Source organism: Macaca nemestrina, chromosome 18 (assembly GCF_043159975.1).
Source record: "Macaca nemestrina isolate mMacNem1 chromosome 18, mMacNem.hap1, whole genome shotgun sequence".
NCBI classification, from domain to species: domain Eukaryota; kingdom Metazoa; phylum Chordata; class Mammalia; order Primates; family Cercopithecidae; genus Macaca; species Macaca nemestrina.
The window spans coordinates 7,541,471-7,564,259 of NC_092142.1; the positions used below are offsets into that span (position 1 = coordinate 7,541,471).

Below are 22,789 nucleotides of genomic sequence, written 5' to 3' on the forward strand. Positions count from 1 at the left end.
ATTACCTAATTTAGGAAGTGACATTCCATCTCTCATGCTGCATTTTTTTCATTCCTATAATTAATTAATCTAGCCTGTCCCAAAGGGGAGGGAGTTACACAAGAACAGGGATCATTGGGGACCATGTTACAGGCTTTATACCACATTTATTAAATGCCTACCCTGGGGAGCACTGAGAAAACCATAAAACAGCAGTAATGAGTATTAACAGCCAGTGACACTTATTGGGGACTTAATATTGTATCAACTGTGTATCAAAGGTAGGGATAATGAAAGCTCACATATATGGAACCACCATTGTGCCAGGCACTGTACTCAGTGGCCATGTGACCTTTCTCATCTGGTCTTCATAACAGCCCTCTCTGTACCAATCAGTACCCATTTTACAGATAAGGAAACTGAGGCACAGAAAACAGTGGCTTCTGAAATTCTCTTCTCTGTGTCATGCACTGCATTTTTTTCCCATTCACCAGTTGCATTTTAGGTCTCAATTTCATTTTCACCACCTTCCTGAATATACAGAGAGAAGGCCCATGCAATAAACCAATCAAATCCTGGCTATCCAAGCTGCTCTATCTGCCTCTGAAAGCCTAGGGGTAAAGGGAAATTGTCCTCATGAGTAGTTTGTGAGGTGTCATCCAAAGTACTTTTGAGGCAAAGTATTACGTTTCATGGCCATGGTTCCCAGTAGGGATAGCAATATTGCAGTCAAATGCAGTAACATCTCTGCCCATCCCTAACTCTCCTCTCAAACCAGTTTATTGAAATGAGGCCTCACTTCACAAGTAAATAAATAGTCAAACTCTGGATTTGCTTCTGCTCCAGGTTACTGTATATTTCCACTTAATGAGTCCGTTAAAGCTTAAACCAAACCTTTTGGAAAAGAAAAGGAAAACCGACAGCAGCTGTCCAGGGCTGTGGGAGTTGGAAAATGCAATTCATGTGACTTGGTGGAATGCCAGTGAAGCTACCGTTAGATTATTCACTAAGTAGCACTCTGTTTACTGTTAAGGTAAGTGGAGACAGAGAGGGCTCTGGAGATGCCCGACCTGCATTTGGATGACAGGTATTGACCACCTCCTTGGTGCCAGGCATGGTGCTATGCAGAGGCATATAATAGCACACACAGAATACAGACCATCCCCTCAAGGGTTTTGCATTCTTGTGGGAGTCAGCAACACAAGACTTAAATAATGTGTCATGTGTGCTAAGGAGAGGAAGTTTGGGATTCTATGGGAGGACATAACCTTGAGAAGAATCAGGCAGAAAAAGTCCAGAGAGAAGGGGTTGTTTCTGCTGAGATATGTAGGCCAAGAAAGAGTTAGGGACGTGAAGACAAAAGAGAGGACAGTTATGTCAAATGTCAGCTATAAATACTCAAAAGCAGCTAAAATAATGATATATCTGCAAAACTGCAAGCACTTCCGTAGGGTTGAAGGAAAGATAGTAAAGTGAGGGCTGGAATGGGAGGGCAGAGAAGTGGCAGGTTGGAAGAGTAGCTAAGTATTTTGGGCTTTGTAACAAGTGCATTGACACATTTTAAACTCACGGGGAAAAACTGATCCTTTCATTGTATTAACAGCCTAGCTTATAATGTTATTTAATTAGAAAATTTACAGAATACTTTTGATTCAGTGGTAATGTGTCAACAACCCTCAAATACTATGTGTTTTTCTGTAAAGTGTGGAGGTGGGAAAGGAAGCAACATGGGGCATGATTATTAACAGCACAGCTTGTGGAATCAGAGATAGTGTAAGCTGGAATTATAGCTTATCCAATTACTTAATGTGTGAGTTTAGGCAAATCTGCTAACTTACCACGATCTACAGTACCCCATCTGAAAAATGGGAGTAATAATACTGATCTCATAGAGCTTTTGGAATAATTGTGTTAGGTTTGGTTTGTGCATAGCACATTACCACTTGCAGAAGCTTAACACAACACTCTTTTGTTATCTAACAGTTCCTGGGTATCAGAAATTTGGGCATGGCTTAGCTGGGTTCTCTGCTTAGAATCTAATAGACTGCAGTCAGGGTATCAGCCAGGACTGGGTTCTCATTAGAGACTCATCTGGAACAGGATCTGCTTTCAAGCTCCCTCAGGTTACTGGCAGGATTCATTTTGTTGTAGCTGCAGGATTCATGGCTGCTTGCTTCTGCCCATCCAGCAATGGGGGGAGAGAGAGACAGAGAAACAGGGAGGGAGAGAGATCCAGCAAGAGAGTTGCTATAATCTTATGCAATCACTTAGGTTGGTTTCCTCTCTTTGCAATTGTGAATTGTGCCGCATTAAGCATGCACATGCGTGTCTGTTTTTCATACAGTGACTTCTTTTCCTTTGGGTAGATATCCAGTAGTGGGATTACTGGATCAAATGGTAGATCTATTTTTAGCCTTTTGAGAAATCTGCATACTGTTGCATACTGTTTGCTACAGAGGTTAATTTACATTCCCACCAGCAGCATATAAGAGTCCCTGTTTCACCACATCCATGCTAACATCTGTTGTTGTTTGACTTTTTAACAGTGGTCATTGTGGCTGGGGAAAGGTGGTAGCTCATTGTGGTTTTAATTTGCATTTTCCTGATGATTACTGATAAGCATTTTTTTCATGTTTGTTGGCCGTTTTTTGGCCATTCTCATCTTTTGAGAAATGCCTGTTCAAGTCGGAAACTCAGAAAGAGGGAGGCTGGGAGGAGGGCAAAGGATGGAAAATTACCTGTCGGGTACACGGTATACAATTCAGTTGACAGTACACTCAAAGCCAAGCCTTTACCACTATACAATTCATCCATGTAACCATAACCCACTTGTGCCCCTAAAGCTACTGAAATTAAAATAAACCTTATATAATTGTATACACACAATCATACATATCTCATCGCTTCTGTCATATTCCATTGGTTAGAATCAAGTTGTGAGTCCTGCTCACATTCAAGGAGGGATTAGCAAAGGCATGAATGTTAGGATGTGGGGATCATGGTGAGAAGAATCCTCAGGGATGCACACCACAAGAATTTGGTAAAATCATGCACAGAAGGACAGAATAGAAGCGTTTAGCCTTGTGAAGAATTACCAGGGCACAGAAAGAGAGAATGGAAGAATATACCAAACAGAGCACATAGAGAACTTGCTCAGATCTCTTAACTGTTGTTGTTATGGTTATGATATGATTTTTAGGAACATGTGGCAGACTGTTTCTGTGACTTTGATAGCAAATACATATTGGATGTACTTGCTTAGTCAGTTCTGTGGTCCAGAGGACACTCATGGGGAGAGATCAAGGTTGCTTTTGGCAGGTGGGGCATTTCGTAACCGAATAAAACCCAGTCAGTAAAAGTAAGCAACATGCAGAGTCTAGGCAAGTGTTGCAATGTATGTGTGCTCTTGATCTGAGGACGACCATGCATTTGACTCAGACTAGAAACGTACACCACACAAATCCCACCCAGGCAGTGCTCTATTACTGTATGCAGAAGGCAGTAATTTTTTTGTGTACATGCACATATGCATGTGTGTCTGTGTGTGCATAATTGACCAGCTATCCTCATGTTTCCCTATGGTGAATGATTTATTAAGTTATCAGACTTGTGGAACACCTACTCTGGTGGCCATGATGCCAGGTGAATGATTTATTAAGTTATCAGACTTGTGGAACACCTACTCTGGTGGCCGTGATGCCAGCCTCTAGAGGTAAATGGTAAAAAGTACAATAAAGGAGCTATCTTCAGGAAGCTCAAATGACTGTGGCAGATAGAACCAGTAAACTGACAACTGACAATTCAAAAATCCATGGGGGAGTTCCATTTCGAGGTAGATGGGACATATTTAGGGCAACTCCTACCCTGTCTGTTTCGCTTTGGTATGTTTCACTACAGATCAAAGTCAACTTCAGAGAAAAATAACGAAACAAAACAAAGACACCCAGATATACAGGAGGACATTATGTAATGATAAAAGGGCCAAGTCACCAAAAAGACAAAACAATCCTAAACAATCTTGATTGTTTATGCACAAACTACGGAACTTTAAAATAAAGCCAAAACTGATGGAACTGAAAAGAGAAGTGGAGAATCTACAAACATAAGTGAAGTCTCTCTCACTATTTGATAAAATTACAATTGAGGAAATTAACGAAGCTGTAGAAGTACTAAGCAACACCATCAGCCAACAAAACATAGTTAAAATGTATAATCAACACCATCCAACAACAGCAGGATGTCTGTTCTGTTCACGTCCACATGAGATATTTACCGAGATAAACCATATTCTGTGTTATAAAACACTTAACAAATTTAAAATAATTGAAATCATATAGTTGTTTTCCTCTGACAAAATTGAGTTAAACTAGAAATCAGTAACATAAAATAAACTGGAAAAAATCTAAAAGCACTTGGAAATTGAACAGCAAAGTCTAAATCACCCTTCGTTCAAAGAGGAAGTCTCAAGGGGAATTATAGAATTTAAGTGAAAATACATTTTACAAAATATATGGTGGGAAGCTAAAGCAGTGCTTAGAGGGAAATATATAATGCTAAATGCTTCTATTAGAAAACAAGAACATTCTCAAATCAACAGTGTTAACTGCACAGCATAAGAAACTATTAAAAAAACAAAGCAAATCAAAAACAAATACATGCAAAGAGAAAGAAAGGAATACTAAATGTAAGATTAAAAAATCAATGAATTTGAAAATCAAAAAGCAATCAAACCTAAATCTGGCTCTTTCAAAGCATAGATGTGATGAATCTATTCTAGCAAGACTGACAAAAAGCAGAGATGACAAAAATTACAAACATCACACAAATTAAAAAGATTATAACGAAATAATACAAATAATCTATGCACATATAGTCAGCAACTTACATGAAATAGACTAATTCCTTGACAACCATTACCAAAACTTATTCAAAACAAACAAGATAAGCTGAATGGTTCAGTAGACTTATTTAAAATATCTTGCCAAAATAAAAATTTTCAGACACAAATGGTTTCACTGGCTATTCCATGAAACTTTAAAAAAAAAAACAAAAAACTATACACAGTCTCTTCCAGAAAATAGAAGTGGAAGATATACTTCTCAACTAAGTTTATGAGTCTAACATTAATCTGATACCAAACCAGGCTATATATAATATTATATATACACATACATATATATACACACACACATATATGTTAAACATATATCATGGAACACATATAATATAGAAAAATAATAACATAGCATGACCACATAGTGTTAATCCCAGGAGTGCAAAGCTGTTTTCATATTGAAAAAAATCAATGTTATGTACCATATTAACACAATAAAGAAGAAAACTAACACATGACCCTATAAAATAGTGCTGAATAGTATTTGAAAATAAAAGCTAATGTACATTGTTGATAAAAACTCTCAACTAACTAGAGATAGAAGGTACCTTCCACAACCTGGTAGGATATCTATAAACAACCCCACAACTAATATCATAGTTATTGGTGAAAAAGTGACTATTTTCTCCAGTAGAGCAGGAATAAGGAAGGAGCTCCCCTCTCACCACACCTCTGCCACACAGTACTGGAAATCTTACTCACTACAATAAGGAAGAAAAAGAATTATAGATTCTATATATGGATTGGAAATTAATATACAAGGGCATCTTTATTCACAGATAATGTAATTGTCTATTTATAAAATCCCAAGGAACTCTAAAACCTCTTAGATGAAAACACAAATATCAATCATATATCTATATACTAGGAAAGAAGATTTGGAAGCCAAAACTTAAAAACAAACCATTTACAATTGTTCCAAAAAATGAAATACTCAGCTATAAATATAATGAACATATAAGAGATCTTTATGCTGAAAACTATAAAATATTTGTGAAATTAAAAAGAAGAAAATCTAAAATATATACATAGATTCAAAGACTCAACATGGTAAAAGTGTTAATTCTGTACAAATTGATGTATAAGTTTAACACAATACAAATCAAAATGCTGGCAGGCATTTTTGTAGCTATGAACATGAAGATTCTAAAAATTATAGGGAAAAACAAAAACTAGAATATCCAAAATAAAGAAGAATAAAATTAGATGAGTATATCTAATTTATTTTATATAAGCCTATGGTAATAAAAGTAGTGCAAACTGGTAAAGGAGTAGACACATTAATCAATTGGACAAAATAGAGACTCCAGAAATAGACTGACAAAATATCCTTAATTAAATCTTAGAAAAGGTGCAAAATCAAAGGAAAAATGATTTTGTTTTCAACAATTGGTGTTGGAATAATTGCATATACATTTGCCAAATCATATACCTTACACAGAAATTAACTCAAAATGGATCATAGATCTAAATATAAAATGCAGAACTGTAAAGTTTTAGAAGAACACATGGATAAAATATTCACGTCCAAAGGAGTTAAAATAAGAATTTTTGGCCATGATACCAAAGGCACAATCTCACCTCCCCAAAAAGGCTTAATTTGACTTAACAAAATTGTTAATAAATTCTACGTGAGGGACTCTGTTAAAAAAGACAAGAGTCTGTAAAGAAATATTTGTAAACCACACGACAAAATGTTCAGTATCTAGAATATGTTTTGAACTCTCAAAACACAAAAGTAAGAAAGCAAAGAAACTATTTTAATAACGGGGAGAAGGCATGACTAGTCACTTCACTTAGAGTATATTCATACTCCTTTCTTATTGGGTCCTGGGTGGAGGGAAAATAGGATATTCATAAGGTGAAAACCTAAAAAACAAAAAACCGTGAAAAGGTGTTTAACGTCATTAGCCATTCAGCACATGCAAATTAAAGCTAGGATGGGATACCATTAAACATCTAGTAGAGGCATAAGATAAAAAAAAAATTGACAATCCTTAGTACTGTTGAGGATTCAGAGAAACTGGATTTCTCCTGTACTGATGGTGGGAACGTAAAACGATGCAGACGTTTTAAAAACATTTTGACTGTCTATTACCAAGTTAAATATATACTTATCATGGAGCCTCACAATCCCACTCCTGGGTTTCTTACCCAAAGAAATGAAAATGTATGTTTATAAGAAACACGGACATGACCGTGTATAGCAACTCTGGAATAGCCCCCTAGAAACAAGCCATTGGTCTTCAAATAGACGAATTTAAAGTATGACATGTACACGTGGAATACTACTGAGCAATAAAAAGGAACAGCTATTGATACATGTGACAACTTGGATCTATTTCAAAAGCATTATGCTAAGAGAAAGAAGCCAGTCTCAAAAGATTACGTACTGTATAAACCCATTCCTATGACATGGGCAAGAAACAAAGCTGTAGGGTTGGGGAGAAAAGATCAGGGGTTGCCAGGGATTAGGGGTTAAGGGAAGGGTGATTGCAAATGAATAACACAAGAGAGTTTGTGGGGTGACGGAACTCTTCTGCTTCCTAATTGCACAGCTGTTGTAAGAATCTATAAATTATGTTAACATTTATGATATTGTACATCCAAACTTTCAAATTTATGGTATATTAATTTAAACTAAAATAAAATAAATGCAAGCCCATAAATTATATGAGGATAAAGTCTCTGCATATTTTTATTGTTATATCTCCAGCCCATAGCATCATTCCTGGCAAACATTACACATTTAAGAATATTTGTGGATCGAATAAATGAAAGAGTAAAGAATTACTGGTGTTATTATTATTTATTTATTATTTTTTGAGACAGTGTCTTCCTCTCTTGCCCAAGCTGGAGTACAGTGGTGCCAACACAGCTCACTGTAACATTGACCTCCTGGGCTCAGGTGATTCTCCTGCCTTAGCTTCCTGAGTAGCTGAGACTACAGGTGCACCCCAAAATAACTGGCTAATTCTTTTATTTTTAGTAGACACGGGGTCTTGCCGTATTGTCCAGGTTGTTCTCAAGCTCCTGGCCTCAAGGGATCCTCCTGCCTCAACTTCCCAGAGTGCTGGGATTACAGGCTTGAGCCACCCCACCTGGCAAGAATTATCTTTTAAAAGATATGTTAGGAGCTAGTTTAGGGGAAATATGGTGACTACTTGGACCCATACATTTATATTGTATGATGATACTTTACAGCTATAGATTACTAATAATTTATAAAGTACACTGTTTTATATTTAGAATTTGCAATATAAGAAGAAGGATTTTGCAGGAGGGTGGGGCTACGGTCATTTGATCCAGTTTCTGTTTTAAGAATATCCCACAGCTTGTAGTGGGGAAGGGAAAGGAGAGAGGGAAAGATCTCTGTTTTATTAATGCTACATCAGTGACTATTCTTCTACGTAGATCTTTGTGCATATGATGTCTATTTAATTGTAAAAATGGAACTACTAGGTCAAAGGTTATGTACATTTAGAAATATTACACATATATTATATGACCCTCCCAAATGCCCACAGCGTTTTATACTTTTACCAAGTTTCAGGAGAGTTTTCAATGAACTTGTACATAAAATAAAAGCTGGTGGCATGGTGGCTCACATCTGTAATGACAGCACTTCAGGAGGCCAAGACAGGAGGATTGCTTGACCTTAGAAGTTCAAGACTAGCCTGGGCAAAAATATTTTTTAAAAAATTGCCGGGTGTAGTGGTGTGTGCCTTTGGTCCCAGCCACTCAGGAGACTGAGGTGGGAGGATCACTTAAGTTCAGGAGATTGAGGCTGCAGTAAGCCAAGATCACACCACTGCACTCTGGCCTGGGTGACAGAGTGAAACTCTGTCATAAATAAATAAATACAGCTGATACAGTATTTGTAATTTGAAATATGTACTGTGTACTTCTAAACCATCCCTCCTCCCTCCTCCCTCCTCTCCTCCCTCCTCCCCTCCCTCCTCCCCTCCCTCCTCCCCTCCCTCCTCCCCTCCCTCCTCCCCTCCCTCCTCCCTCCTCCCCTCCCTCCCCCTCCCTCCTCCCTCCTCCCCTCCCTCCTCCCTCCTCCCTCCTCCCTCCTCCCCTCCCTCCTCCCCTCCCTCCTTCCCTCTCTCCCTCCTTCCCTCTCTCCTTCCTTCCCTCTCTCCCTCCTTCCCTCTCTCCCTCCTTCCCTCTCTCCCTCCTTCCCTCCCTCCTTCCCTCTCTCCCTCCTTCCCTCCCTCCTTCCCTCCCTCCTTCCCTTCGTTCCTTCCTTCGTTTCTTCCTTCTTTCCTTCCTTCTTTCCTTCCTTCCTTCCTTCCTGTAATAACTTGTGAGTTTTCTAATAATGTCTTCACCAACAGGGCAATACATGATAACCCTCATTTCACATCCTACCCAAACATGCGAGCATCACAATAATCCAAAATCACCACACATACACAAACAAACAGACTCTATACCACATACGGAAAAAGTAGCTGGCTTTAGTTCAGTGATTTTTCAGTGAGGAATGCTGCACTTCCAATGAAAACAGACAGCCAGTGTAGAAACAGTCCGTATCCCCTTTCTACTGTATGACTCTGATTCATAAATTACTAAAGTGTATTCCTGAGAAATAAATATTTCACCAGCCAGTGACAGACTTATGAGCTAATTAAAATCTGAGCCCTGGAAGAAGTGGTGCCATTAGCTCGATTCACAGGACTGGAAAGTCTGTGTCTGCTCAGGACTCAGAGGTAGACGTTTACATATGGGAAGGAGGCGGCCGGCTTATTAAGAGCAACATTTGGGTTTGGATGAAGGGAGCACTCTGTCAAAGCTGAGATATTCAAAGAAAAGCCGAAATGACAGTATGAGAAGTTTCTTTTGCCCATGAGTAGAAGGAGGTAATAATACATGGTGGTTTTAAGTGTAAGGGCTTGGGGGGCAGGTCATACTGTCTTGAATTCAGGTCCCAGATCTGCCATTTAGCAGAGATAGAACTTTGGGGCTGTTGTTCGGTCTTTCTAAACTGCAGCATCCTCATTTGCACAGCAGGTATAGAAATCCGCATAGTGGCATGGGCATAAAATCAGATACTACATTTAGATCCTCAGCAGAGTGCCAGCCAGATACTTGGTCAATAGATGGTAGGTACCTGTCACTAGCGCCAACTATTGTATCCACAAGAAGTCATGTTTAAACGTCCAGTTTTCTGTTAAAGATTTCCAACCTGTTGAATGCTAAGCAGTTTTCTAGTTTGAAGTTGGTTCCCTCAGAAACTATGGTGGACACACATATTTTGATAACTTATGATGTGCGAAGGGACAGATAGTTCAAGCATTTTACGGTCACTATCTCATTTCATCATCACCATAACATAGAAGATGGATATCATTAACTCTACAGAGAGAACTGAGGAACAACAGCAATGAGTTATTTGCTCTAAAATTTAACCCAAGTTGTTGTTGTTTTGTTTTGTTTTAACAGATGCCCAAACTCCCTTTGTTTCACACAGCTATGCAAATTGTGAGGCCAAGGATATGACCACAAACAATTAAGGTTTAATTTACATGACTAACCAGGTGAGGTGGCTTACACCTGTAATCCCAGCACTTTGGAAGGCCGAGGCAGGCGGATTACCTGAGGTCAGGCGTTTAAGACCAGCCTGGCCCACATGGCAAAACTTTGTCTCTACTAAAAATACAAAAATTACCCAGGCGTGGTGGCAGACGTCTGTAATCCCAGTTACTCAGGAGGCTGAGGCAGGAGAATCACTTGAACCCGGGAGACAGAGGTTGCAATGAGCTAAGATCGCACCATTGCACTCTACCTAGCATGGGTGACAGAGCAAGACTCCGTCTCCCTGTCCCCACTCCCCCCGCCCAGGAAAAAGTTTACATGAATAAGCTTTCTTCCCCATGAAAATAACATGTGTCACTTCGCACTTGGTCTGCCACACGTGAAATCCCCACCCTATCTGGCACAGATACACTTAACGTGCAATATGAAGTACAATTTCCATTTTATTTTTCTCCAGAAAATAGTCTGTCTTCAGTCTTGAAGGACTCAGCTCCTTACATGGGCTTTGGTGGGGGTCATGGGGCAGGTGTAAATGTGTAAATCAAGGTGGGAGTGTTTGGTCCTTGCGGGCTTCACAGGTTGGATTCCTGACTACTTTGCTGTGAACTGCACAGCTTACACAGTAATGTAGCTTCACACACAGCTTGGGAAGCACAAAGGCATCGAAGACGCTCGCGTCAGAAACGTCCCTGACTGCTGCGGCCTCCACTATGTTTCGAATACGAATTTCTTAATGGTCTTGTCTCTGGGGAAGCATTGGGCACAGTTCGTGCAGCAAATAGGTTGCATGTGGCCGCAGCCCTTTTTGGCATGACTGTCGTTCCTCCTTTTCTTTGTCACCTTGGAGGCGCGGACCAGAGACCCCAAGTTCTTCTTTTAAAAATATATGTATTCGGCTGGGTACATTGGCTCACGCCTGTAATCCCAGCATTTCGGGAGGCCGAGGCAGGCAGATCACCTGAGGTTGGGAGTTCGAGACCAGTCAAAGATTTTCTTTCAGTCTGGCCAATATGGTGAAACCCCATCATTTCTAAACATACAAAAAATTAGCTGGACATGGTGGCAGGCATCTGTAGTCCCAGCTACTCGGGAGGCTGAGGCAGGAGAATTGCTTAAACCCAAGAGGCGGAGGTTGCAGTGAGCCAAGATTGCACCGCTACACTCTAGCCTGGGCGTGACGGAGCGAGAGTCTGACTCAAAAAAAAAAAAAAAAAAAAAAATTTCTTGCGGTCCCAAGAGAAAATCTGGTTGGTCCTTCTTAGCCCCCTTTTGTTTAAACAGCTATGACTGAGGGGAGCACTTCATGTGGTCATAAACGGTGGCCAGGGTTCTACCCCGACTGTGATTACAATTTCAGAGAAAGTAAGTCTCTGTGAACTAGCCACAACTGCCTCTAAAAGCATAAAATCATTATTCAGCATTCTTCACATTTTCCTTTATCCATGGTGTTGTCAGCAATATGTAATATTATCCATAGTATTGATGACACTGTGTTTGCTTGGTCGCAAGAGAGGAGTTAAGGTTAAAAGTAACAATCTCGGCCGGGCGTGGTGGCTCACGCCTGTACTTCCAGCACTTTGGGAGGCCGAGGCGGGCGGATCACGAGGTCAGATGATCGAGACCATCCTGGCTAACACGGTGAAACCCCATCTCTACTAAAAATACAAAAAATTAGCTAGGCGTGGTGGCAGGCGCCTGTAGTTCCAGCTACTCAGGAGGCTGAGGCAGAAGAATGGTGAACCCGGGAGGTGGAGCTTACAGTGAGCGGAGATCGCGCCACTGCACTCCAGCCTGGGTGACAGAGTGAGACTCCCTCTCAAAAAAAAAAAAAAAAAAAAAAAAAAGAGTAGCAATCTCAGTTCTGGCTATAAGCATTTTGTAAATAATAACTTATTTGATACTTATTATTACCCTATACACTTAGCTGCTGTTATCCCCATTTTATAGATGCCAAGGTAGGGAGAAAGAAATATATTAAGAAATAAACAGAGCAGTTTTTGATGACAGGGATTTACTTACAGGTCTTCTGGTATACAGTGTGTGATGTGTGTGTTGAAAATGTGTGAATTCTGTACCAGGGTGTGAATAAGTGGAGAGTACGAGTCAGGAGTGACAGAGATGACAATTTATGGTGTGGTGTTGATTTCAAGTTAAGTGTATAACCATGGCATGAATGAGTTTCTCTCAGAAGACTTTGGGTTGTATACACTTCATAAATGAGCTCTTATCTTCTACATTTTTTCTCACAGCCCCATGGAGGCAGGCTGTAAGCCTTGGCACATCTTGCTGGGATGACCTGACTGAGAGCAAAGGTTGTTTGCAAGCATGTAAGGACTTTATGAAACAGCATATTAATCAGGCACTTTTGGTTGCAAGCAACAGAATCACAATGCACCCTGTCTTTTGTTTAGAAGAAGGAGTTCATTGGCTTACACAACTGCAAAGGCCCGAAAGAGGCTGGGTTCGGATGCACAAATACACGATTTGAAATCTGGTTATTTGCTGTTTGTTGGCTCAACTTTTCAGTCTTGACATCGTGCTCTGGCAAATTATTTCTTAATGGAGGCTCAAGTGATGCAGCAGCTCCATGCTTATTCTCTATGAAATGGGCAGCCCTGGTGAAAAGCAAATCCCTCCTTCTTAACCATTCTAACAGAACAATAAAACCCTCAAAGATTTTATTTCAAAGAATAAGAGCATGTATTAAGTGCCAGACACTAAGTCCTTTTTGTATATGAACTCTATTATTTCCTTGAATCCTCACAATAATTCTGCAAGATAGGTATTATAATTAACCCCATTTTAATATGATAAAATTTAGTTACAGAACAGTTGTGTCAGTTAGTTATTGCTGTGTAATGAGCTAGTCCCAAGCCTAGTGACTTGAAAGAGTGACCGTGAGTCTGAAGTCGGCAAACCAAGAGAGCCTGAATCCTCCAGGGTGACCTCGGCTGGGGTAGTTCAGTTCTGTACATGTGTCTCTCACACATCCCCAGCAAGCTAGCCTGGTTCACTTAGTGAGGTAGAGATGCAGCAATGAGCTGGCGCAATTATATAGGCAGAAAGGGCAATGGTACCCAAAGTCTTGGGAGATTCATGCTGGGAACTGGCACATTCTCATTTCTACCATATTGTTACCAGAATGCGTTACAAGTCCAGTTTGGATTCAGAGGTTGGGGAACTAAACTCTACCATTTCATGGGAGGATGTTTTTGGTCATATCACAAAGGGCTAGAACTGGGGAAGAATCGGAGGCTATTTTGGTAATCAGTCTATCATAATGGTAATTTTATTTATTTTATTTTTTTGAGATGGAGTCTCACTTTGTCACCCAGGCTGGAGTGCAGTGGCGCGATCTCGGCTCACTGCAGCCTCCACCTCCTGGGTTGAAGTGATTCTCCTGCCTCAACCTCCCTAGTAGCTGGGACTACAAGTGTCTGCCACCACGCCCAGTTAATTTTTATACTTTTAGTAGAGGTGGGGTTTCCTCATGTTGGTCTGGATGGTCTCACACCTTGACCTCGTGATCCACCCACCTCAGCCTCCCAAAGTGCTGGGATTACAGGCGTGTGCCACGGTGCCCGGCCATAAAGGTAATTGCCCAAAGTTACATTTTTAGCAGGATTCAAAACAGGGAAGTCTGGCTCCAGAGTACAAGTTCTTCCTCTTTGCAATGTTCTTTATATAGTTTTTATTGATTCAGTTTGGATAGTAGCCCCACAATGGAACCAATCAATTTGGCCAGGAAAATGAAGTATTTCATTGGTTAGATTTAGGTCCTGTCTTCACCTCTAAGATGAGATACGGGAGTCAGCCCTACCTAAACCGTGGGTACTGGAGGTGGCATTGGAACAGTAGCACAAAGAAAAGTTATTTTCAGAAGAAATAATAGATAGAGATCAGGCCACAAAATAATATCCCTCACTGATAGGGATATGGTGGGGGAAATTGGGTAAATTTCAAGGATAAAGCCTTGCCATGATGCTCTTGGATTACAATGGAGAGACATATTTGCTCTATTTACTGGGGAAAAAAGACTGAAGAATTACAACTGGCTTTAAGTGTATGCATCTGATGGTTGACTAGATCATGAGGAGGATAATGTGGACATTAGGAAGAAGGGCCTTATAGAAAGGGGCAGAAATAGCCAATTTCAAGTGCCTGGGAGCCCCCAAATGGGGTCGTGTGTGCTATTTTTAAATTACCAGGAGCCAGTACAACTCCTAGCTGCAAAGAGACATTTATCACGCTGAAAAAAAAAAATGAGTGAATGGTTAGATAGATGGATGGATGATGGATGGGTGGGTGGGTGCATGGATAGATGGTGGGTGAAAAAATAAGCAATGAATGACCCTCTAGATGATAGGTGGAACCTTGCCTTGCTTTCCATTTTCTGCTTCAAATCATTTGCCAGCAATACCAAATAGGATACATATTCCTCTACTTCCATCTACACCTAGCCTCTGATCTTCCTCATTTTTTGTAGATTTTTTTGTTTTTGTTTTTGTTTTTTGAGAGAGAGTCTAGTTCTGTCACCCAGGCTGGAGTGCAATGGTATGATCTTGGCCCACTGTAACCTCTGCCTCCCGGGTTCAAGCAGTTCTCCTGCCTCAGCCTCCCAAGTAGTTGGAATTAACAGGCACGTGCCACCATGCCTAACTAACTTTTGTATTTTTAGTAGAGGCGAAGTTTTGCCATGTTGGTCAGGCTGGTCTCGAACTCCTGACCTCAGGTGATCTACCCACATCAGCTTCCGAAAGTGCTGAGATTGCAGGCATGAGCCACCATGCCAGGCCTGGAGATTCATTATTTTTAAGCCAGCTGAATGGGTTAAGTGTTTGTCCATTGTGCTCTAGAAATTCTCTGAGTGTATTCATATTACTACACTTAACACTTTTGTGAACCACATCCTTTTAGGCAAAAGTGATCACCTCTATCTTACTCATTGCAGTACTCTAATGCCTAACACAGAGCCTGACCCAGAGAGAGTGCATGGCAAGTATATTTTGAATGATGGAATGAAACAGTGAGTCAATGTGCAAATAATATGCATCGATAAGAATATGTAGGGTCTACAGTGGTGATGTAGGTGTTACAGCCAATGACATCTCCAGTGCCTTTTTACTTGGTAAATATAAGACTATAATTTTCTTGAAAGCATATAAAATAGGCAATATTCTGGAAGCCCATTCCTGGCCAAATTCTTTGCTTTTAATATCGTGCTTAAATTTTGTCAATGCATTTCTAAAAACATGGAAGAAAACTGAGTGGGGAACAAGAACCTTTTCTCATCTCATTCATAATCTATCAGGCATTCCTGGGATGCCATCAAGAAGACATTACGAGGTGACAGGGAGACAGCAATGACTGCCTTGAGTTTTATCATCAGCCCTGGATAGAGAAGATGCATCACCTATAAGTAAAGGTGATCAGTTCTTCCATTTCCAAAGAGATGGGTATCTTAAAAGTTAGAAATTTGTGACTTTGAATTGCCTTTTTAATCATAAGAATCATAGCTTCTGGCCGGGCACGGTGACTCATGCCTGTAATCCCAGCATTTTGAGAAGCCAAGACGGGCAGATCACATGAGGTCAGGAGTTCGAAACCAGCCTGGCCAACATGGTGAAGCCCCATCTCTACTAAAAGTACAAAAAAGTAGCCAGGTGTGGTATCGCACACCTGTAGTCTCAGCTACTCTGGAGGCTGAGGCAGGAGAATTGCTTGAACCCGGGAAGAAGCAGAGGTTGCAGTGAGCTGAGATCATGCCATTGTACTCCAGCCTGGGCATTGCAGCGAGACTTTGTCTTAAAAAAAAAAAATCATAGCTTCTGCTTAGGCAGTGCCTACTTATGTTTTAAGTTATAGTTGGCCACTTTACATCTATTACTTCTGCTCTGGTAGGTTTCATAATCTCCATTTTATAGTTGAGGAAATGAATACCTGAGAGGGTAGAATAAACTCACCATAAGCAACCTAGCTGGCAAGTGATTGGAGCTGAGGTTTGAACCATGTTCGTTTGACTCTGAACACTGCAATCTTTCCTGTATACCATCCCTCAAGCAGAGTGTTGGGCCCAGATGAGACAGGCAGAGCTTCTTTAGCATAAGGTTAGCATTGTCTTTTTGGCAGACAGTAAACCAAACATAACCGCATACATCTGACCAGAGGCTCTTGTACAAATTGGCCACTCAGGTTCTCTGAAGGAGCTTTATTTGGAGCCGATGAATAGTCCTGTGAATACTGGGATACATGAGATTAATTTTTCCCTACGTCTAAGCATCCAAATGGCTTAAATTTCAAAGGACCACATCTTAACTTCTAGGGGGTGAGAAGCTTCACAGCATCTTAAAGAAGTGGTTCTTAATCCACTAGCAAGTTAGAATCACCTGGAGAACTTTATAAAACATTGATGACTGGAGTCTCAGCATTTTTTGTTTGTTTATTTTTTGAGATGGAGTGTCACTCACTTACCCAGACTAAGGTGAAGTGGCACAATCTCAGCTCACTGCAACCTCTGCCTGCCAGGCTCAAGCAATTCTCCTGCCTCAGGCTCCGAAATAGCTGGAATTAACAGGAGACTTCTACCATGCCCAGCTAATGTTGACATTGTGAATGGAGATGGGGTTTTTCCATATTGGTCAGGCTGGCCTTGAACTACTGACTTCAACTGATCTGCTCGCCTCAGCCTCACAAAGTGCTGGGATTACAGTCGTGAGATACCATGTCCGGCCAGAGTTCAAGTTCTTCATCATTACAATGTTCTTTATCTTTATATATATTTAATTGAACTCCTATGTTGACTGCAGCATTATTTATAATAGCTGAGAGATGGAAGCAACCTAAAGGTCCATTGATGGGTGAAAGGATGAAGAAATTGTGATACACACACACACACACACACACACACACACACACACGCAGACACACAGTCACTTTATCTTGAATAATGTAAAACAGATGTATTTTGGTATAAGTATTTAATTCATGGTGCCTTGCATAATGGTCAGAGGCGCACATATCTGTGAAGGTGGAAGTAAAGGTACAAATAAACTATTTGTAAAGCTGAAAAAAAAACCCCACACATGATGGAATAGTATTCAGCCCTGAAAAATAAGGACAGCCTGCTGCACACTTCAGCATAGATATTCCTTGAGGAAATTATGCTAAACAAAATCAACCAGTCACAAGAAGACAAATACTGCATGATTTCACCTATATAGCTGTTTAAAATACTGAAACTCTTAGAAACAGTGGGCTTATCAAAATTGAAAAAAAAAGATAAATCTTTCAGTAACTGCCATAAAGCAAGAGAATGCTGCCACGTGGTGATAAATAGGTCCCCTGATATATGTACATAAAAATTGTGCCCATTTTAACAGGATACATTTTTCCCTCTAATAATAAATAATAATGCATTAACAGGATACATTTTTGCAGACTCTGATGAATCTGCAAACTAGAGTCAGAAAACAAACCGTTGTACCAGGACATAAACCAGAAAATAAATAAATAACCAGAATATAAATCATGTGCCTTGGTATTTTCTTGAGTTTCAGAAGTGACCTTATTATGGCAAAACTATGTTTTGATATGATTTGTATGCATCGAAAATGCAGGTTTTAATACCAGGATCCATGACCTAGAAAGAGGTTTTAGTATCAGATTCTCAATGTTTTTGGTGAAGAGAGAAAGAGAAAACATATCATTAAAAAAATTCTATTCAGTACACGACAGAATTTTATATTTTGAACAAGGTATTGTTTTGTATATAAGCCATGGAGAGTACACTTAAAGCTTTGGCTTTTGAGATATTTGGTTTCTAGACTCTTGTTTCTGTAAATCAGAACATTCCAATGTGGGATGAACATATTGGGTGAAGATCATTGCAATGCTCGTTTTTCCAAAGAGATGTAGTTGAAATCATTTAGTAGCATGTGAATAAAAGCAAGGTTTTTAGAGGCAATTCAGTAATTTTGGTAGCTTTTGTTGCAACTAACAGAGAATCAATGACAAGAGAAGGAGAAGAGAGAGAACGGCTCTTATCTTAATTTAAAGGTGAAAGATACACACATGATTAATACCAAAGAAACTTTCCATTTTTTTCATAGAATGAAAGTAACCTTTTAGAGCTTTTCTGTATTGGTAGAAAGCAAAAGCAAAAAAAATTAATTGTTTATTTAAAAAGTGGTATTTTTCTGACTTGTGCTTATAGTTTCATTAGACCTACAATAACACATCATTAAGAAAAACAATAATTGATCTGCCATGGAAAAAAAAAGAATGACTAACATAGCTTCTTTGCTGTCAGCCCTCTTGCACTCCAAAACATAATGCTCATTTTGAAATATCATGGCTAATCCAAAAAATATACAGCTAAACAGAAAAACAACATCAGTTCCAAATATGAATACATGATCTGCTACTTAATATGTCAGGGTATTTGTCAGGTTGATAACATTAGGCTCTGCGGCATTCAATTCTAAGCCTTGCAATATTTGAAGTCTGATATTGTGCTTCAGTAAATTTAATACATGGGCCTCAATAATGGAGGGAATCGCGTTAGCACTTGGCAGTTTGTTATGCTGTATAAAATTGACTGCCCTGCAAATACAATAGCGATCATAAAAACGGTGGTCAGCAGAGAGGGGTGTAATGCATTTTTGAGGTTTCAGTAAAGGTCCAGATGAAATTTATTGAGATTTTTGCCATTTGGATGATGATCAATAGAGCTGTGCTAATAATTTGTTGTGAGGATGTTCTCTGGGGATATGACATTTTGCTGTGAAACTTTGGAAATTCAGAAAGTGGACTAAGTGATGATACTGCCCCAGTATATATAACCGTCAAAGACTTTAACATCACATGGGAGAGGATTTATAGTGATGGTGATTACTTCTTCAGGCATTGAGGATGTGATGCATTCAATTATTGATATGTTTTCATGCATTTTCCAGTTTGGACTCACAGTCATTTGATCGTATTGCTGTTTCAGCCCAGGGTTTTGTGATAGGTTTGCTTTTAATTTCATTCACAGTTTCCAAATGGCTAGCCTATTTTCTTAATTATGTGATTGATTTTCCCTGCCTCCTCTCCCCTCACCCCTGTCCCCATCCAGAAAATGATCTTTGAAGAAAAGAATTCCGTTACCTTTCATTCACATCAACAGAGCCTACTTAGAAACCCTGACTGTGAAAACCACTTTTGTTGTGTTATAGTTGCTGTTGTTGCTGCTATAGATGGCTTATCTGCTGTACTCAATTTGCAAACAGGCTTCTGAGTTAATGTTAAAGGAATACGTAGCATGCAGATAATGTTTGTGATGGTTACAGTTTTAATGCACATATGTCAGGGGACCTGTTAAATCACCATGAGGCAGCATTCTTTTGCTTTATGGTGGTTGCTGTTGAATTTATCTTTTTTTTTTCAATTTTGATTAGCCGCATTCCAAGAGAGAGAGATGAGTTATCCAATCTTTGCAAAGTGGGATTCCACGCTGACAATGCAGAGATATCATTCTGAGAAAAAAAAATACAATAAAGATGATTTTAAAACTTTGTGTTTGGTGAAACTGACTTATCCTGAGGCTGTTTTTATGTCTGTTCTGTATGTTAGAAAAGGAAGTTCCGAGTTTGTGTTTATTTCCCTAACTGTTACATTGTTCTGTTTCCTCAGTATATTTCATGAATCTGACCAATTAAGTTTCAGCCCTGTCTAGGAATTTTTTTGTTGCTGCTGTTGGATGAAAGTAACTAAGTAACTCTACTGTGTGCATAGGCTTAGAGACACTCTACATTATTGTTTGCAAGACGAAATTTGTCAGCACTTTGCAGAAGGAACACTGAGACTAGGCACAGCAGGACAATTTATTTTCAATGAGCATGCACAAAGTAAGATTTATGACTTTGCATCTTCGATGACATTTCTTACATTGTTACCAAGCTACAGCAAATTAAAGGGATCCGTGAATACTAAGGGGTGTGTTTTTGTAATGAGGGAAAAGAGACAGAGCAATAAGAAGATAATTAAGGTAACAACTTGTGAAAAATTAAAGTGTTTCCGTCTTTCATTTTTGAATCTCTGAGCATAAACTTTGTAGTTGTTAATTTAATTGCCACTGTTCACAGCATCCCTGAAGAATATTGAGGATTAATCATCTGGTTCATTCCAACAAGAGATAAGGCCTAAGTGAATTGAAATTTTACCAATTTAACCCTGTCTTCCTCCTAATATGACATGATTAACATTTTTCAATTAACCGCATGTAATTATTCTGAAGGCCTCGTTCCACTTATTTTTGACGGCAGATTGGCCTTTTCAGGTAGTTTGGATCTAGAATAATTCAAAGAAAGCTCCATTTGTTCTATTTTGCATCTGGCACACAGGTTCATCTGCATTGTCTTTGGAGTTGCCGTTTCATCGGAAAATAAACATCTGTAACAGTTGCATTCGTTTTGGCAGAGGTGCTCTTCCTGTAAAGCCCAGTGCTGCTCATTGAAGCCTGAAGGAGTCGTGTTAAGGTATTGTTGGAGCGTATTTGTAACTGAGCAGAGTGAAAGACTAAACACCTTGCAGGCAAGAATGTCAAAGGTAGAGGTTGCCTGGAAATGGTTTTCCACGGTAAATGGGAAGACCTCAAGATTCGGGAGAGTTTGGCATTTCCAAGGAACAGAATCCAGGCTAGTACTTTGTGCTGGTCCGCATCACAGTGGATATTGAAATGTAAATTAATTAAAGTTTAATAAAATCTGTAATTCAGTTTGTCTCACATTAGCCACATCTCAAGTGTCCAATGACCTCCTGTGACTAGTGGCTGTCATATTGGAGCCAATACGTAGTGGAGATACGGAACATCTCTATCATCTTGGTTTTGTTGTTGTTGTTGTTGTTGTTGTTGTTTTTGTTTTTTGAGACAGGGTCTTGCTCTGTTACCCAGGTTGGAGTGCAGTGGTGCCGTGATGATGTAATGCATCCTTGAACTCCTAGGCTAAAACGATTTTCTAACCTCAGCTGCTCAAGTAGCTGGGGGATTACAGCTGCACACCACCACACCTAGCTAATTAATTTGTATTTCTTTTTTTGTAGAGGCAGGGTCTCACAGTGTTGCCCAGGCTGATCTTAAACTCCTGGCCTTAAACGATCCTCCTGCCTTGGCCTCCCAAAGTGTTGGGACTATAGGTGTGAGCCATTGCACCTGGCCCCATCTAGGGAAAATTATTGGATAGTGCTAGGCCAGAGCACAGCCATCAGGTAGATAGTGGTTAATTAACCAGGGCATGCTGAATTCTGATACGGCAACAAAAATCTCTGTACCAGAGGGGTTAATGCTACAAAGGTTTATTTCTCTCATACACAAAATCCACTGCATGCCTGGGCAGGAAAGAGGCATCTGGAAGTTTGTGCTGGGACCTTTTCATTCCTCTTCATGGCCCATGTGCCAGGACTGGATGCCCATGCCCTGCCTCCCTGCAACATGACTTTTATTTCAGTCTTTTGTTTGCCAGCTGGACACTAACTTCCTATTTGTATCACCAAACACTATTATTATTTCTATGCTATAAAAGAGAAACTGAGGCTCAGAGAAGTTAAATAGTCTAAGATAAACACCTAAAGAATGATGGAGTGGGATTCTAGGTACATCTGAGTCCAGTTGCAAAGTCTAATCTTTACTGAGCTAGTTGGACTCTTCTGGTGCACACGGGGAAGTCATCAGAGACTTTCCAGCTTTAGAAAACCAATTCTGACCAGCACAGGTGATATGGTTTGGCTGTGTCCCCAGCCAAATGTCAACTTGAATTGTAGGTCCTGTAATTCCCACGTGTTGTGGGAGGGACCTGGTGGGAGATAATCGAATCGTGAGGGCAGTTTTCCCCATACTGTTCTCGTGGTAGTGTATAAGTCTGATGAGATCTGATGGTTTTACAAGGGGAAACCCCTTCACTTGGTTCTCATTCTCTCTCTTGCCTGCTGCCAATGTAAAGCATGCCTTTCACCTTCCGCCATGATTGTGAGGCTTCCCCAGCCACGTGGAACTGTGAGTCCATTCAACCTCCTTTTCTTTATATATATAAAGAACCAGTCTCAGGTATGTCTTTATCAGCAGCATGAAAACAGACTAATACAAAAGGAAACTTAGAAGGGAACCTCAGATCAGGGGCAAGCTCCTCGATTAGAAGCCTGATAAGTGACAACAACAACTTAAAGGAATAATGGTGGTAAACTCGAACACATAACATCGTAGAACAGTCCCTACAGGGTCCTAGAGTAGAAACTCCAAAAGGGGAAGGTTATAGTTCATCTGCAAATGTATGTGCACAGGCTCACTGTGTGTTTTGGCTGATTTTTATTGAGCATCTATGATTTGCCAGATATTGTTTT

At 40.0% G+C, this 22,789-nt stretch overlaps 1 protein-coding gene and 1 pseudogene across 1 annotated transcript in view; one reads left to right on the forward strand and one right to left on the reverse strand.

Moving 5' to 3' along the window:
* LOC105467818 (RNA binding fox-1 homolog 1) overlaps nucleotides 1–22,789 on the forward strand; it is a 2,482,591-nt gene that overhangs the window by 1,881,170 nt on the left and 578,632 nt on the right.
* Nucleotides 10,909–22,789, reverse strand: part of LOC112424282 (small ribosomal subunit protein eS26-like) — a 34,352-nt pseudogene continuing 22,471 nt past the window's right edge.